Source organism: Pinus tabuliformis, chromosome Q, assembly GCF_031772625.1.
Source record: "Pinus tabuliformis cultivar Carrire ecotype Pingquan chromosome Q, CPIR1, whole genome shotgun sequence".
In the NCBI taxonomy this organism is placed as follows: Eukaryota; Viridiplantae; Streptophyta; class Pinopsida; order Pinales; family Pinaceae; genus Pinus; species Pinus tabuliformis.
Genome location: NC_142296.1, coordinates 19,869,442 through 19,885,269, shown reverse-complemented (window position 1 = coordinate 19,885,269; position 15,828 = coordinate 19,869,442).

Sequence of the window (15,828 nt, the reverse complement as noted above, 5' to 3'; positions counted from 1 at the left end):
CTCCAATTAACTCTTTTTGTTGTAAATCACACGTAGGGTTGAATTCCTCAATGTAATACTTCTTCTTTCTACCAAACTCTTTTCCCCTTTATGTCTTCCTGATTTCCCCTCTTATGTTCACTAATAGGTCACTAATAGGTTGATCAGGTGGGTTCTCAAAATTTAATTGAGGTGTTGAATGCTTTTTAAAACAATGTAACTTCCACAATTGGTTCACTTTCTCAACTCCTTTTTATAAAATGATTTGAATTGATATGGATTAAACCCCACAAGTTAATTAAATTTAATTGAGGTGTTGAATGCTTTTTAAAACAATGTAACTTCCACAATTGGTTCACTTTCTCAACTCCTTTTTATAAAATGATTTGAATTGATATGGATTAAACCCCACAAGTTAATTAGTTTGCATAGGTGATTTGGCGTTTTAAAACCAAAAAAAAATAATTTAAACATTTTATCTCTTATTTTTTTGGCCAAATATTGCTATAGGCTAGTTATACAAGTGAAAATGCAATTTTCCATTATTCAAAATGCACTTTTGAATATATAGATATATTAAAAGTACCGAAAACTCTTATTACGTTCAAATTATGCAATTTTAACAACTGATATTTGCATCTTCAACAATTTTCTTGAACTAGTCAAATTTTAAGCAAAATTAGTTAGAAAATGAGACCAATAAAAATTAAAAACATCAAATGTTTAGAGTATGCTTTAAAAAAATATAGGAATAAGCTAATTTTGTCTCTCACAAATATGATTAGATTCTTTTCATAAAAATTTAAAGTATGAAAGGAATTTGTCATGGATCAGAGATGAACAATATTTTTTGCAATTTTGTTCAATTATGCATCGATTCAAGCTCTCAAAAGGTTGATTAGAATCTTGAATCAATGATAACTCTAGCTTTCTATATCGTCAAACTTTCGTAATTACTTGAAAGTTTGTTATAAAATTAAATGGCTTTAAAATATATTAAGAATTGTTATATGTAATTAACCCATGTCATCAAAAGCTTAACTCAATTATTAAAGACTTGTCATGCAAGTCATAAAATGAAGGAATCATTTAATATTGTGGTGTTTGAAATAGACAAATATAAAAACAAGGAAAATAAGGTCACTTGATAGAGCAAGATGACAATTGAGGAGTTGTTGAAGTTGTGCCCAATCTAATACAGAGACCTTTATCCTTTAAGAGGTACTCTCCATAGTGATGGGTCCACGATCTGCCACAATGGGCTTCCAAATGTGTTAAATTTGGCAACTAGGGCCAAACTTCATCTTGGACAGCTCATATGAGGTAGTTGATATTTTTATTGGATTCCTCTCTTCGAGAGGTGTAGGATTGATCTAAAGATCATCCCATTCTGACATGTACAAATGGAGTTGTGAATTTATTTTGATTATGACAAATTGTCAAGGTCGGCTAGCCATCAAATTAGCACCCTGAAGCCCTCGACTTTGCATATAAATACAAGGAGCCTCCTCCTCATTTTGGCATATCATACATTCATTCTTCTCTCTCCTTCATTATTTGGGTACAAATCTTCTTAGGCTTCTCTCTCTCCACACGTGCGAAGAAGGGATTGTTCCTTTGTTGTCCCAATGTTGACCGAAAGTTGCAGGAAGTTGTTTTGACCAACGTTGACCATCTTTGACTGCGGTTTTGTGTGGGGTATTTCTATTTGGGCAGGCCAAAGTTTTGAGCACAAAATTTGAGGTTGTTTGACCTCTATTTGACGAGCATTAACTGTGTTAGGGCTTATTATTGCATTGGCTTTCATTGACCAGGTTTAACTGGATACTTTTGGACTGCTTTTGGGTCGATTTGATGTGTTGTCGGAGCCCGAGTTGAGTGAGTTTGACTGAGTTGTTTTGGAGGTCAAAATCTACCTTGTTGACCAACGTTGACTTTCTGGTTAGGGCTTTCTGTTTCTGCTATTTGACTTATCAAATTTCACTGTGGTTGGGCAAGTAAATATTGTATATTGTACTCTCTCTCTCTCTCTGCTGAACTTTTGAAGAATTATAAGAAGAATTGATCAAGGGTTTCCCCACATTGGGGTTTGTCCCTCGTTGGTGCCATATCTTGTGTCCTCTTGTCTTGGTTTGTCCATGGATGGTGCCATATATTGTGTCCTCTTGTGTTGGCTTGTCTTCTATTGTTATTGTTTATGTTCTATCTGCATTTTACTATCATGATGATGTGATTGCTAAACTGGATATTGATATTAGGCTAATAAAGAAATTGAAGTAAAATTGTTGTAAGCATAGAACATACCATTATTATGTAAAATGGTATCGGAGTTGAGATGAAGACAAAGCCCAAGCAGGAGTGAGAAGAGCAATCATTAAGAGGAGCAATCACTGATCAAGGACAAGATTCAATGACCTCCACATCCTACTTTGAGTCTGATGACAAGCTTAATGATAAGTTTGATTATCATGCATGGAAGATATCTCTTGATTTGACTTTAGAAGAGCAAGATGTTATGGATTATGTGCCGGGAAAGATTTCGGAACCTCCTTCAAATGCATCGATTGTTGCTAAGATAAAGTACAAGAAGGGTGAAGTCAAAGCCAAAAAGATCATCATGGATTTTATTCATAAGCATTTAGTTGCTTACATCTCCGATTTGAACACATCAAAGGAGATATATGTCAGGTTGGTTGGCATGTTCAAATCTAGCAATGCAAACCAAGTTATTTTCCTCAAAAACAAGCTTAAGGATATAAAGAAGGGAAGAAATGAAGATATTCAATCCTACATCATGAGGATTACTGAAATAAAAAATGATCTCCTTTCAATTGGAGAAGTTATTTTTGATAGGGAGCTTACTCTCATTGCCCTTGGAGGACTCCCTCGTGAATGGCACGTGTTCAACACTACTTGTCACGCCCCTACACCTGCAGTAGTCTTTCAACCGCTTATAGCGAGGTGCGGCACTAACAATCGTTTTCTTTTCACCAATACTTACGATTGTAGACTATGCCTAACATTCCATACTTAGTTTTATTTTCGTTACCAAGTATTATTAATGTGTTCCTTTATACAAGTGAAAGCCCATAACATTCACATAAACAGCATTATACAAGAGAAATCCACAACAGTATAAAGGGAGGGGCAACTCCCTGCAATATGAGTCTACCCGAATATCAATATATATAATTTTACCACTTTTACAAAGTACAGACTAAGCCCTTGGGAAACCCCAAATTTATACTTAGCCAAATTTTCACAACTTCGGCAAACTCAGTTGCCCAACTTGTCGGCACCTCCGCACAATCGCCGCACGACTCTTCAACCCTTCATTCACCTTGTTGCATGATCGTGTTGTTTGCCCAACTCGGGCGCTCCTCCAAGTCGCCACACACGGGCGCCTCTGCCTGAGACACACCTCTGTTCACAATCTCAACACCTCACCAAGTCACCGTGCACACTTGCACGCTGGGCGGGCGCTCACCCGAGTCTCCAAGACACCCACGCCAAGTCGTCGCATAAACCGGGCGCCACACACCCGTGCACGCCCTCGCCCAACCGCCGGGCGCTCCTGCCCGCACCTTACCGTGCAACCTTTCCCAAGAATGGGCGCATGTGAAATATGCGCCTCTTCCTCTTAGACTTGCGCACTAGAAACCTGCGCCTCCTTGCCTTAGCGAAGATGTATGAGCAAGTTGGTTAATGTCAAATGAGGGCCAACGCAACACAATATATATGCATTGAAGGGGAGGTCATGGCTTGCCCAGCCGACCTCACCCACGCCCTTGCTCCATCGCAAAAGCCCCTAAACCATCAAGTCGGCCTTCATATGTGTTGATACACATCCCACGCCATATAAACAAGCTCTCCTCCTCATATGTGCGCATAAGTGTCATCGCACACTTGGAAGAGCTCGCACTTCCACCGTCGCACTTCAAGCCGGAGCTGCAGGTCGTTACATCCTCCTCCACCTGAAGTCGTTGTCGTCCTCGACAACATACCATCCTGGTAGCCATCCACCAAGATCAACAATATCCATGATGTCAACTCCTCCACATACTGCAAACATCACTGCAACATATGTAGAACCACCGTCTCCACCATGTCTCGTCCCAGCAACCATCTGTCACCAAGATCACCATACCAAGGTATACACCTCATCGGTATGTCATACATCGAAAATCATCTCAATCCATGACCATCGATCACCCTGTCACAATCTCCACATGCTGCTCCCCATCATGGAAGGCTGGCCCCTCCATCTCAAGCTACATGCTTCCTGCAACATATCGTGTCGACCTCATCATGTGTCATCCTCGTGTGAACTACTGCCATGATACTCCAACACAATGCTAACACATCTCTGTACACTACGCGTCCCCATGCTTGAACTAGTTGGGTAGCTAATCCAACTGTCACGCTCAAACCATGAGAGTGAACGTCCTTATGCCATCATCAGTCGTTTCTCAGAACATCCTGTCACATCATCAATTCGATCAAGAATCCATCTCCATATAAGTGCAAGCCATGCCCAGGTCCGTGAAGTAGTCCTCATCTCATCTGCAACATGTTGTCCATGATGTTTGGTACCAATGTGCTGCATGAAATCAGCCACATCCATCCCAACATCATCCATATGTGTATCTCCTCAATATGAAGAGACCATCTCATCAAACCATGTGCTGCCCATGATCATAGATCAATCAGCTCCCATGTGTCCAAAGGTAGTTGAGTCTCGGCTCAACCCATGCCCAAGTGTTGCCACCAAGGCATCATCATCCCAAAGTGTCTCCTATCAAGTCATAACAATCTCATGTCATCATGAGCTCCATAAGTCATCCCAACCAACATCCTAGCAAGCATACAAGTCTCGGCCCAAAGGTCTCTGCAAGATGCCTCAGCTCTCCATGTAGTAGGAATGCTCCATAGTCTGCTCACAACTCCATCCAAGTCCATGGCCTTGTTATACAAGAGTGCACAACCTCTCCATCGGCTCATAAGTAATAAGTCTCCATGTCACACCAGCAAATCTACCTGCACAACATCCCTGCCTTGGCACTCCTCATTGGATGCCCATAAGTGACATCTCTACAAGTGCTTCCGCATAATGTCCCTACATAAGATTGCCAAGCTCCATGTCTCCAATCTGATGTCCATGACTAAGTTGCCCATGTAGTCCAACTAAGTAGACCCATCACAACAATCGGTTATCCCTATCCAAGTCTGCAATCTTCGGTTTAGTGAACTCGGTCACCCAACCATATCATCATCATCACATCACGAGTCCCTTCCATCATGGCTCCTCCACTAGAGGTTCCACTAAGACTATCTCTTGGTCTCGACCATGAGAAGTCCACCCAAGTATCTCAAGTGTATGCCCTTCCCCAATCTGTCCATGAGTCATGCCGGACACTTAGCCAATTCTTCATGTGGCTAAGCATGACCCAATCCTCCGCAATGATCATCACGTTCCTCCCTTGTCACGGGCCTTTGTACCTTCTACGATAGGGTCACAAACAACCCCAACAAGTCCTGCAACAATCAACAATCCTTGCTTCTCCATACAAGGTCTCATCATAGTCATCCATGGCAAGATCCTCCATAGCATCGGCAAACTGGCTTTGCCTTTCCCTGCATACGGTCCATCTACCAAATGCTCAAGTGAAACACAAGTATCAATACTTACTTCATCATCATCATCATCATGAGGCTCCTCCATGTGAGTATCCTCATCCATCCATGTCTGCAAACTGCACGATCCTGGTCCAACTTGATCAACCTCAAGTTCATCCTCCATCGTTGTCACATCTGCAACATCCTCGATCATCACGGCTTCCTCTTCCTTGTCAGCACAATCTGCATCTTCATCCTGCTCCATTGTCCAACCAAGTTGAAGAAGTTCGTCCTCAACATTCCTTTCCAAGACTTCAAGATTTTCTCGAATCCGGGGATTCTCTTCTTTCATCCACTTCAACCTGTATAAGGTAAGCAAGAGCTTCCCTTCGCATTCTTCCAAACCTGCCATGTCTTGTCGTTCAGCTTGGCCCAAGCACTAAGCTTCTCCTCTGCTAAACCTGTTTCACCATTCACCTAAATCACCCTGATATTCCACCTGTCACCTGCAAAACTTGAGCTCCCTGCCAAGTCTTCGGTCTTTGTAGAATCAGCTCCTTGATTCAGTTCACCAGCTCTGATACCACCTGTCACGCCCCTACACCTACGATAGTCTTTCAACCGCTTATAGCGAGGTGCGGCACTACCAATCGTTTTCTTTTCACCAATACTTACGATTGTAGACTACGCCTAACATTCCATAGTTTTATTTTCGTTACCAAGTATTATTAATGTGTTCCTTTATACAAGTGAAAGCTCATAACATTCACATAAACAACATTATACAAGAAAAATGCACAACAGTATAAAGGGAGGGGCAACTCCCTGCAATATGAGTCTGCCAGAATATCAATATATATAATTTTACCACTTTTACAAAGTACAGACTAAGCCCTTGGGAAACCCCACCGCACGACTCTTCAACCCTTCGTTCACCTTGTCGCATGATCGTGTTGTTTGCCCAACTCGGGCACACCTCCAAGTCGCCACACACGGGTGCCTCTGCCCGAGACACACCTCCGTTCACAATCTCAACACTTCACCAAGTCATCGTGCACACTTGCACGCTGGGCGGGCGCTCACCCGAGTTGACAAGACACCCACGCCAAGTCGTCGCACAAACCGGGCGCCACACACCCGTGCACGCCCTTGCCCAACCGTCGGGCGCTCCTGCCCGCAACCGCGCCTTACCGTGCAGCCTTGCCCAAGAATGGGCGCATGTGAAATCTGCGCCTCCTCCTCTTAGACTTGCGCACTAGAAACCTGCGCCTCCTTGCCTTAGCGAAGATGTATGAGCGAGTTGGTTGATGTCAAATGAGGGCCAACGCAACACAATATATATTCGTTGAAGGGGAGGTCATGGCTTGCCCAACCGACCTCACCCACGCCCTTGCTCCATCGCAAAAGCCCCTAAACCATCAAGTCGGCCTTCATATGTGTTGATACACATCCCACGCCATATAAACAAGCTCTCCTCCTCATATATGCGCATAAGTGTCATCGCACACTTGGAAGAGCTCGCACTTCCACCGTTGCACTTCAAGCCGGAGCTGCAGGTCGTTACACTAATATTCTTAACAACGACAGCATTCCAGGTTTTGAAGAATTGTTGACTAGATGTTCTCAAGAAAAAACAAGGATGATGGAACTAGATATGCCTTCAAATAGGAATGATCCTATCGCAATCTCTGCTCTTGCTAAAAAGAAGAACAACGCAAGTTCGAAGAAGCAATGCCAAGGAAGGTCGGGTTTCAAAAATGGAAGGAAGAGATGATGCTTCATTTGCAACAAGTTTGGCCACTATGCTAAGGAGTGTCCTAATAGAAGGGATACACCTCATGATGATGACAACCATAACAACAACAATTTCAGGGGTAACAACAATCAAAGGAATGGCATATTCAACAACCAAGGAAAAAGGAATGCTCCTGCTCCTCATCAAGGAAATGGTCGCCCTCTGAAGAGATCAAGAAACACCAGGTATGATGAATCTAACGTTGTCGATAACAAGAAAAAATAATTTTATCTAATATATGCCCTCTCCACTGCATCTCCTCCAAACACTTTGGGAAATTGGTTGATTGATAGTGGTGCCTCAAGGCACTTCACTGGGTATAAGAAAGCTCTTTCAAATCTGATTGAAAATGATACAAATTTGAAAATTATCCTCGGAGACAATGACACCTATCCCGCGTTGATTTGGGGTAGCATATGATGTGCTCTAGCCATGAAAATTGGTGGAGAGGCTAAAGCACATGAGATCTCCAAGACCCATAAATGGTTTGGCAGATTCTAACCAATTTGGGAGATATTAAAATAATTAATATTTTTAATGGAGTTCCTAAATCTAAACTTGGGAAAAATAAAATATTAATGGGTATTAACATAAAACTGGGTTAGAAGGGTCCAAAAGTCATGGATCAAGCCAAATCTAATCTTAGCCGTTGATTAGAGATTTAATCTCGATTGTTGATGGACCAACGAGAAAAGTATAAGAGGAGGCTTGAGGGTTAGTTGGAGAACACACCAAGAGAGATCAACAATTCGATATTTTGGGGCAGGGTTTGCTGAGTAAATAGAGTGAGTGATCTGAGTTGCAGCTGAGGGGTAGTGAATACATAGCAGAGAGGCAAAGTTAGCGCTGGGAGGATCAGCACAGAATCCAGGAGACGTTGACGCATAGCTAGCTAGAGGCCACGCAGAGGTAGCCAGAGGCCACACAAAGGCAGCCAGGAGCTGTGCAAAGCCAGAGAGGGCCAACGTGTGAGACATAGGGGCTCCAAAGACTGACGCAGAGCCCAGAGAGGCTGATGTTGGGCCATAGAGGTTGATGTTGGGCCAGAGAGGCTAACGCAAAGCCTAGAGGCAACGCTGGGAGATTTTTCATGGGACAAACTGGGAGATGGAGAGTCAGATAGGGTGACGCAGTCCCGACTAGAGTGACGCAAAGCAGCAGAAGCTGCATTGTTGCTGTGGGATCGTTCATCTGGTGATTTAGCCGAAATATCTGTCTCCAACTAAGAGGTACTACTACTGAGGGCATTCTCTATTGGATGAGCCATTTCTGGCACCTAGGTTGTATTCTGAAATTGCATAATAATAAAACCCTCTGAATAGCTGCATCAGTTTTCCCACATTGGGTTTTTCCGGAGACATTAGTCCAAAAACAATGGCGTCACTTGTGTGCTTGTTTACTTCCAATTGATGATCTGTATGTGTTGATACGTTGCTTGTATTTATTTTCAATATTTACATGGTAAATGACTTGTTAAGTAATTGAACAAGTAGGAAGAAATAAATCAGATAACACAGGAAGAATTTCTAATGAGTTAAACTTAGAAATTCCAACATGGTATCAGAGCGTGGTTGCAGATCATAGGATAACTAAAGGCATCAACCGCACAAAGCACTAGCAATAGAAACAATTGTCCTGAGTGACAGAAGTTGTTCCTAGCAGAAAGCAGCAAGGAAGGGGTGACGCAGAGGGCCTGAGTCATTAGTTCAAGCTAGGAGGACTATCAGCACTGAGGCAAAGAGGAACAGACCTGAACTACGTAGTGCCAGGTCATATTTCTTAGTCAAGAAGGATTGACGCTGTGGCTAGGAGGTGCAGATTTTGCCGGTGTTGGGATTGCACAAAGCCTATAGGCTCAGACCTTCATATTGCTAAGGCATAGGAGGTTGTGGGTAAGTTGCGGAGTGAAGTTGGTGGGATACTGTGGTCAGAACAATACCTAACAGGGAAAGACTAAGGATGAGGGAGTTGTTACCGAGGATTTCTAGCCAAGAAATCTAGATCAGTGGTGCAGTTGCACAAACAATTGGAGTGGGGCATATCGACATTGGCATAGGGGTTTCCAAGAGGGAAATCGAGGCTCAGAGGGAGTCAAATCGAGAACTTATAGACTAGAAGTTGAAAGACTCGAAAGAGTCGAAAGAGGAGCAATGAAATGGCAGTGAATGGGATGAGAGATTAGGATAGACTGGACAGAGCTTCCAACTTCGTAGTCTAGAAGGCCAAGATCTTGCCCATTCTAGATAGGTATCGCATTAAGCACTTCGCCTTGAAAGTGATAGTGATCCCAATTGACCTGGATGAAAATGAGAAGTAAGAAGAAGAAATGGCCAGGGCTAAGTGCATTATCCTTGACGGGGTCAAGGATCATGTGGTACCACAAAATGCTGAGAAGGGTATGGAAAATGAGATGTGGGATACCCTGAAGAAGTTGTAACAGCATACTTCCATGCAAAGGAAGATGCTTCTAAAAAATTAGTTGCGGTCATACTAGATGTAGAGGCGAGAACAGATAGATATCTTCCTCGGGCGATTGACAAAGATCCGAGACCAGCTGACTTCCATAGGGACCACACCAAATGAAGAGATGTTGGTGAGGACCGCATTGAACGCAGTCTCAGAGGACTGGGAGGTATTTGTCCAGAGCTTACTAGGCAGGTCGAACCTTCCAGATTGGGAGGAACTATGGGCGGCTCTTCGTCAAGAAGAGATCAGACGGTTGACCAAGGCAGGGAGTAGCGGTAAGGGGGTCAGAATCAAGAAGGAGGAAGAGGAGGATGCTGCTCTAGCATCTGCAGGAAAGCAGGAGAAACAAAAGAAGGAGGACCTCTCCAAGGTCAAGTGCTTCCACTATGGGGAACTGGGTCACTATGCGAACCAATGTCCAAGGAAGAAGAGCAAGGAGAGGCTTATGAGACCAAGGCAACGCCAGCAAGGGCGTAGAAAGAAGTGGAGACAGATGACGATTGTGCCATGAGTGCTCATGTGCCACTTGAGAGGAAGTTGGGAGACATCGAGCTGTAGTCAGACGGACTACAGACGATGAGGGGTAGGGTCCTTGAGGTACCCAACCTCTTGGATTATACCTTGCTACAAAAGCCCCGAAGAGAAGTAGAAGGATTGGCGGATGTCGGTAGAGACGGATGCGGATGGAGTGACAGAGGGTGCTACAGTGCAAGAGTCCCAGGACAGCGTGAGGCAACAATGCGAGATGCATGGAGTTGTTGCAGCAGCGCAGAGGTCAGTAGAGGGAGCACTTGTTAGTGACAGAGGGAGCTTCAACATCGGGAGTGTTTCTAACCCGACAGAGATGTCAGAGTTGGGAGGATCAGTTTCTTCCTTCTCAGTAACTGGGTTGCAATGTAGTGGTTAGCAGTGGCAGTGCTATTGGCAACACAATGCAATGTGAGGAGAAGGGGATGCAGTGCAGATGCAGCAGTGGCAGTGGCAGGGCCATGGGCAATAGCACGGATGCAGAGGGAGTTGTCGTACAGATGCAACAGTGGCAGTGGCAGGGTCATGGGCAGCAGTAAAGGATGCAACAATGCAAAGGATGTTGGGCGGGGAGGCTTAGCATCAAAACAGGGACCAATGTTGGATGATTAGGGTGATACTCAGTGAGGAGTATTACTAGAGCACAGTCCTCGCTAAGAGGGAGTGTTGATTTGGGGTAGCATCAGATGTTCTCTAGCCATGAAAATTGGTGGAGAGGCTAAAGCACATGAGATATCCAAGACCCAAAAATGGTTTGGGCAGATTCTAAACAGTTTGGGAGATTAATATAAAACTAGGTTAGAAGGGTCCAAAAGTCATGGATCAAGCCAAATCTAATCCTAGCCATCGATTAGAGATTTAATCTCGGTCGTTGATGGACCAACGAGAAAAGTATAAGAGGAGGCTTGAGGGTCAGTTGGAGAACACACCAAGAAAGATCAAGAATTCGATTTTTTGGGGCAAGGTTTGCTGAGGAAATCAAGTGAGTGATCTGAGTTGCAGCTGAGGGGTAGTGAATACATAGTAGAGGCGCAGATTTAGTACCGAGAGGATCAGCACATAAGCTAGGAGAGGTTGACGCAGAGCCATCTAGAGGCCACGCAGAGGCATCCAGGAGCTGCGCAGAGCCAGAGAGGGCCAGCATGTGAGACGTAGAGGCTCCAGAGATTGATGCAGAGCCCGGAGAAGCTGACGCTGGGCTAGAGAGCCTGACGCAGAGCCTAGAGGAAACGCTAGGAGATTTTTCATGGGACATACTAGGAGCTAGAGAGCCGGATCGGGTGATGCAGTCCCTATCAGAGTGACGCAAAGCAACAGAAGCTACATTGTTGATGTGGGATCATTCATCCAGTGATTTAGCTAGAATATCTGTCTTTGACTGAGAGGTACTACTATCGAGGGCATTCTCTGTTGGGTGAGCCATTTCTGGCACCCATGTTGTATTCTGAAACTGCATAATAATAAAACCCTTTGAATAGCTGCACCGGTTTTCCAGCTTGGGTTTTTCCAGGGACATTAGTCCAAAAACAACGGTGTCACTTGTGTGCTTGTTTACTTTCAGTTGATGATCTGTATGTGTTGATGTTGTGTGTTGGCCCTCAGTTTTGGTCTATTTTTGCTTAGGGAAACCTACTTAATCCTTATATTTTCCATCCATTTTCCATCACATCCATCTCATTTTGATGTATTTTATGCATATTCAGGTGTTTAATTTTAATTTTGCAATTTCTAGAAGTTTTTATGAAAATTGAGTTTCAAGTGCAATTTTGGACTGAATCAGAAATTCTCGTAATAGCTATGTGGATGACATGTTTGTAGGACACTTGGGCTTGAGTTTGATGCATGGATGGACAGCTTGGGAACTAGAACTAAGCTAACTCCACTTGGTTCGGCCAGAACAAGCTTTATTAGGCCCGGTCAAGGCTGGTCAAACATGACTAGTCACTAGAAAATCCCTAGGAAATATGGCAGTTTGAGATTTTATGGGATTGACCATATTTCTCGGGATGAATTGGATGAGTTCGACTTAGATAGGTGGATATGAGTAGATATGATTGTTAGAAAGATTATAGATCAGTTTGTTTCATAAAACCTCTATTTAAAGCCAAGACTTTGATGGCTTTTGTAATGGAATTTGTATGTAACTTTTGTATAATTGGAGTTGGGAGCTAATTTGAAGAACTTGTTTCATTCCAATTTGTTGTTCATTCTTGGTTGATTTACTAAAGTTGCTGTAGCTGAGATTTCTTCAAGTGTGCAAGGCAAGGGTGGAAGGCCCCCACACCAAGCTAAGTACACTTCTTGGTTCAATTTTCATAGTTTTCATAGACTAGTTTTTGTTTCAAATGTATTTAGATGTGTGATTATTGCTGAATGAATATTGGTTTAATTCTAATCTACATATGAAGGGACATAAAGGAATTTAAGTTAAATTCCCCTTCTATTTGATCTTGAACTAAAACTGAATTTCATTCTCCATTTCTCATTTGAAGTTATTTCTGCATTTCTGGTTTGAAGCAATGGTGATTTTGATATAGTAGGATTGTGAAGAAGGACAATCTGGACCTCCTTAGTTAGGAGCATCTTCTTCTACATCTTTTGCATCATAAACCATTGTTAATTAGTGCTCTTAGATTTATCTTCATGAAAGTAGTATTGTAGGGAAGGACAACCTGGTTCTCCTAAGTTAGGAGCCTCTTCCCTCATATATTACATAAATGAATTAGAAATTGTTAAAATAGGTTTATATTTGTAATATGTACTTTTTTAAATCTTCAAGTTTTATCTTCTAAACTTGATTATATCTGATGTCCATATACAGTGGATTTGCCTTCAAGTTTTACAAACTCGGATTGATAATTAAATACTTGTGTTAATTTAGTCAATAAATTAGCCCAACATTTTGGCGCCGTTGCCGGGAAGGCAATTATCAGCATAGTGGTGGGCTCCAGTATTGTAGCAATAATGCTACAACTCCTGGAGCTTCCTATCTCTAATTTTATCAACCCGGTAGTTCGTACAAACTTGGAAGCGACGGTGCTATATGCACAAGTACTAGCTCTTGTCGCAGCTGTCACTTGATCAGCTGGCACAAGTCCGCTAGGGCTCAAGCCAACTTCTATAGGCTCACAGAAGAAGCTTTATGCATGATGGACGAAAGCTAACTCAAAGGAGACTAGTCTATTTGCAAAAAAAGAAACTGGAAGCCAACAAAGCATGAAACCCTAGTAAACCCTAATTTAACTAGCTAGACCCTAACTATGCAAAACTGTGAATGAAACAACTACCAATAATGCCATTACTTGCAGTGAACTGAAATACATGCATCTAAGCTACTTGCATCTGAAAAGACATGTTTTTGTACTTTTTCATTAAGTGGTTGGATTTATTGTGATGATGCTTTTGATTAGGGTTTGGTTGTGCAGGAGCGGTTGGAATGGAAGGAAAGCATGGGCAAGGTCAGGATGGCTAAGGGAGGTCCCAGAGGGTCTCCAGCATCAGTCCACAGAAGCCTACCACGTTCGGATGCTCAGCAACCGAGTTTGCAGGTTTCTACAGGAAGTCTGCATGGGATCCTACAGGAAACTCAGGGATTTCTACAGGAAGTCTGTGCAATTCTACAGGATGTTTGGCCGTGGAAGTTTTGGGAGATGGTGAAGTGTTGGAGTGGTGTGGGAGGATAGGTGAGATGGAGAGGGAGCTGGTGATGGCTCAGGAGCAGAAAAATCAGATGGAGGAAGAGTGCATGCAGTGGTTTGATGGTTGGAAGGATGGGATCAACGAAAGTTTAAGTAGATGGAGCTAAGTGATTAATGGATGAGTTGGAGGGTAAATGAGCTGGACAGAGGCTGAGTAGGTGGATTGAGGAGAGATCAAGAAGAAGAAAAAGGAAGTAGAAGGATATGGAGCAGTGTAAATGAAACAAATTGCTTATGAATGTCACCAAAAATGAGAACTCATTAACCTATGCTACCTATGATATAAAATCAATGAACAACAATGTAAATTGTGAAGGAAACTCGTGCATGGAAGTGAAATGAAGAAGTAATGCTTAAGATCAGAGTGCATGGATGGATCTATGATTAAGGTAACTATGTTGCAGCTTGCATGAACGTAAGAAGACTGCGTTTTTTGTGTGGTTGGACAGACTACACCCCAATCTCCAAACAGAGATGGCAGTGAGGTCCTTTCAACCTTTTCTTGTAATTCTGATGAATGCCAAACTTCCTATTCTAATCTAGACTACTGAAAGCACTTGATCCAATAAACTATCCTACTAAAACACAACGAGAAATTCGAATCAGCAAACTGTATTTTTCAGTGCATGTAAAGAAAATGAAATGAAATGCTGAAAGGAAAGACAAGTAACAGTACAAGGAAGAGGAGGTCTATTGCTCTCAGGTTGGGCCCTAACCTGAGAGCTATAGCTCCCTTAAAAGCTCAGAATTAGATCCAAATCTGCTTGCCTTTATTCATGATCAAAAAGTCTAACATCATGCCAAAACTGGCTTACAAAAAGACTAATTGGCTAACCGAATTGACTAACTAGCTACTATCTACTGGCTAACCCAAATGAGGCCCCAAGCCTTCTTATTTATACAATTTGAGGACCCAACAGTCCTCCTAAAATTTAGGGACTTGGCTGCCCAAGACTTGTAGTTAACAGCAGTCCAACTTGACTTGCTTGGCTGCCCTTGTGCTCATTGATTTGGTGGCCTTTGAACTCCGAGCTGATGGTGGAGAATTCGAGGTAAGGGCCCATAAATGAGGGGGACACCTTCCTACAAATCCTCTAGCTTGTTCTCCCACAAATTTGGCTGCCAAGTGCTCATTAAGACCTTCAATTTTGTCTCCAAGTTGACCAAAAAGGCTACACAAAGCACCCATTAGACTTGTTGGCATAATGCCTAACCAAATTCACTCTATTAACATAAAAATAATCAAAAACATACAATAAACAAATGAGAATGGTGGACTAAGCCAAATTAGGAGGTTGAATGAGCCCAAATAATTGTACATTTTTGGGGCTCATCATCACCCCCCTACTGAAAGTGTTGCTCATCCTCTGAGCAACCAATCTCTCTCCTTGTCTGTGATGGCCCTGATGGCCTCCTTGTCATGCCAAGCTTCTGAAGTGATGTCCTCTTCTCTGTCATGAAACCATGCTTCTTTGCTTCTTCCCACTACTTGCTCCTTTTCCTAAAGAATTCTCAGCTTGGGTATGATTGTGCAAGTATATTCAATCTGATGGCGGAAATGGTGGTGAAAGGAGATGAAACCAGTGGAGGATGGAAGAAAAGAGTGGTTGCATGCCTCCTCAACAGACTTCAAGCTTCAAATCCCTCTCCATAATTGATTCTGGCCTGCCAAAAGGCTTCTACAGGATGTTTTTGGTAAAAATACAGAACTTCCTGTAGAAAGTCCTGTGGCTTCTTGTAGAAGGT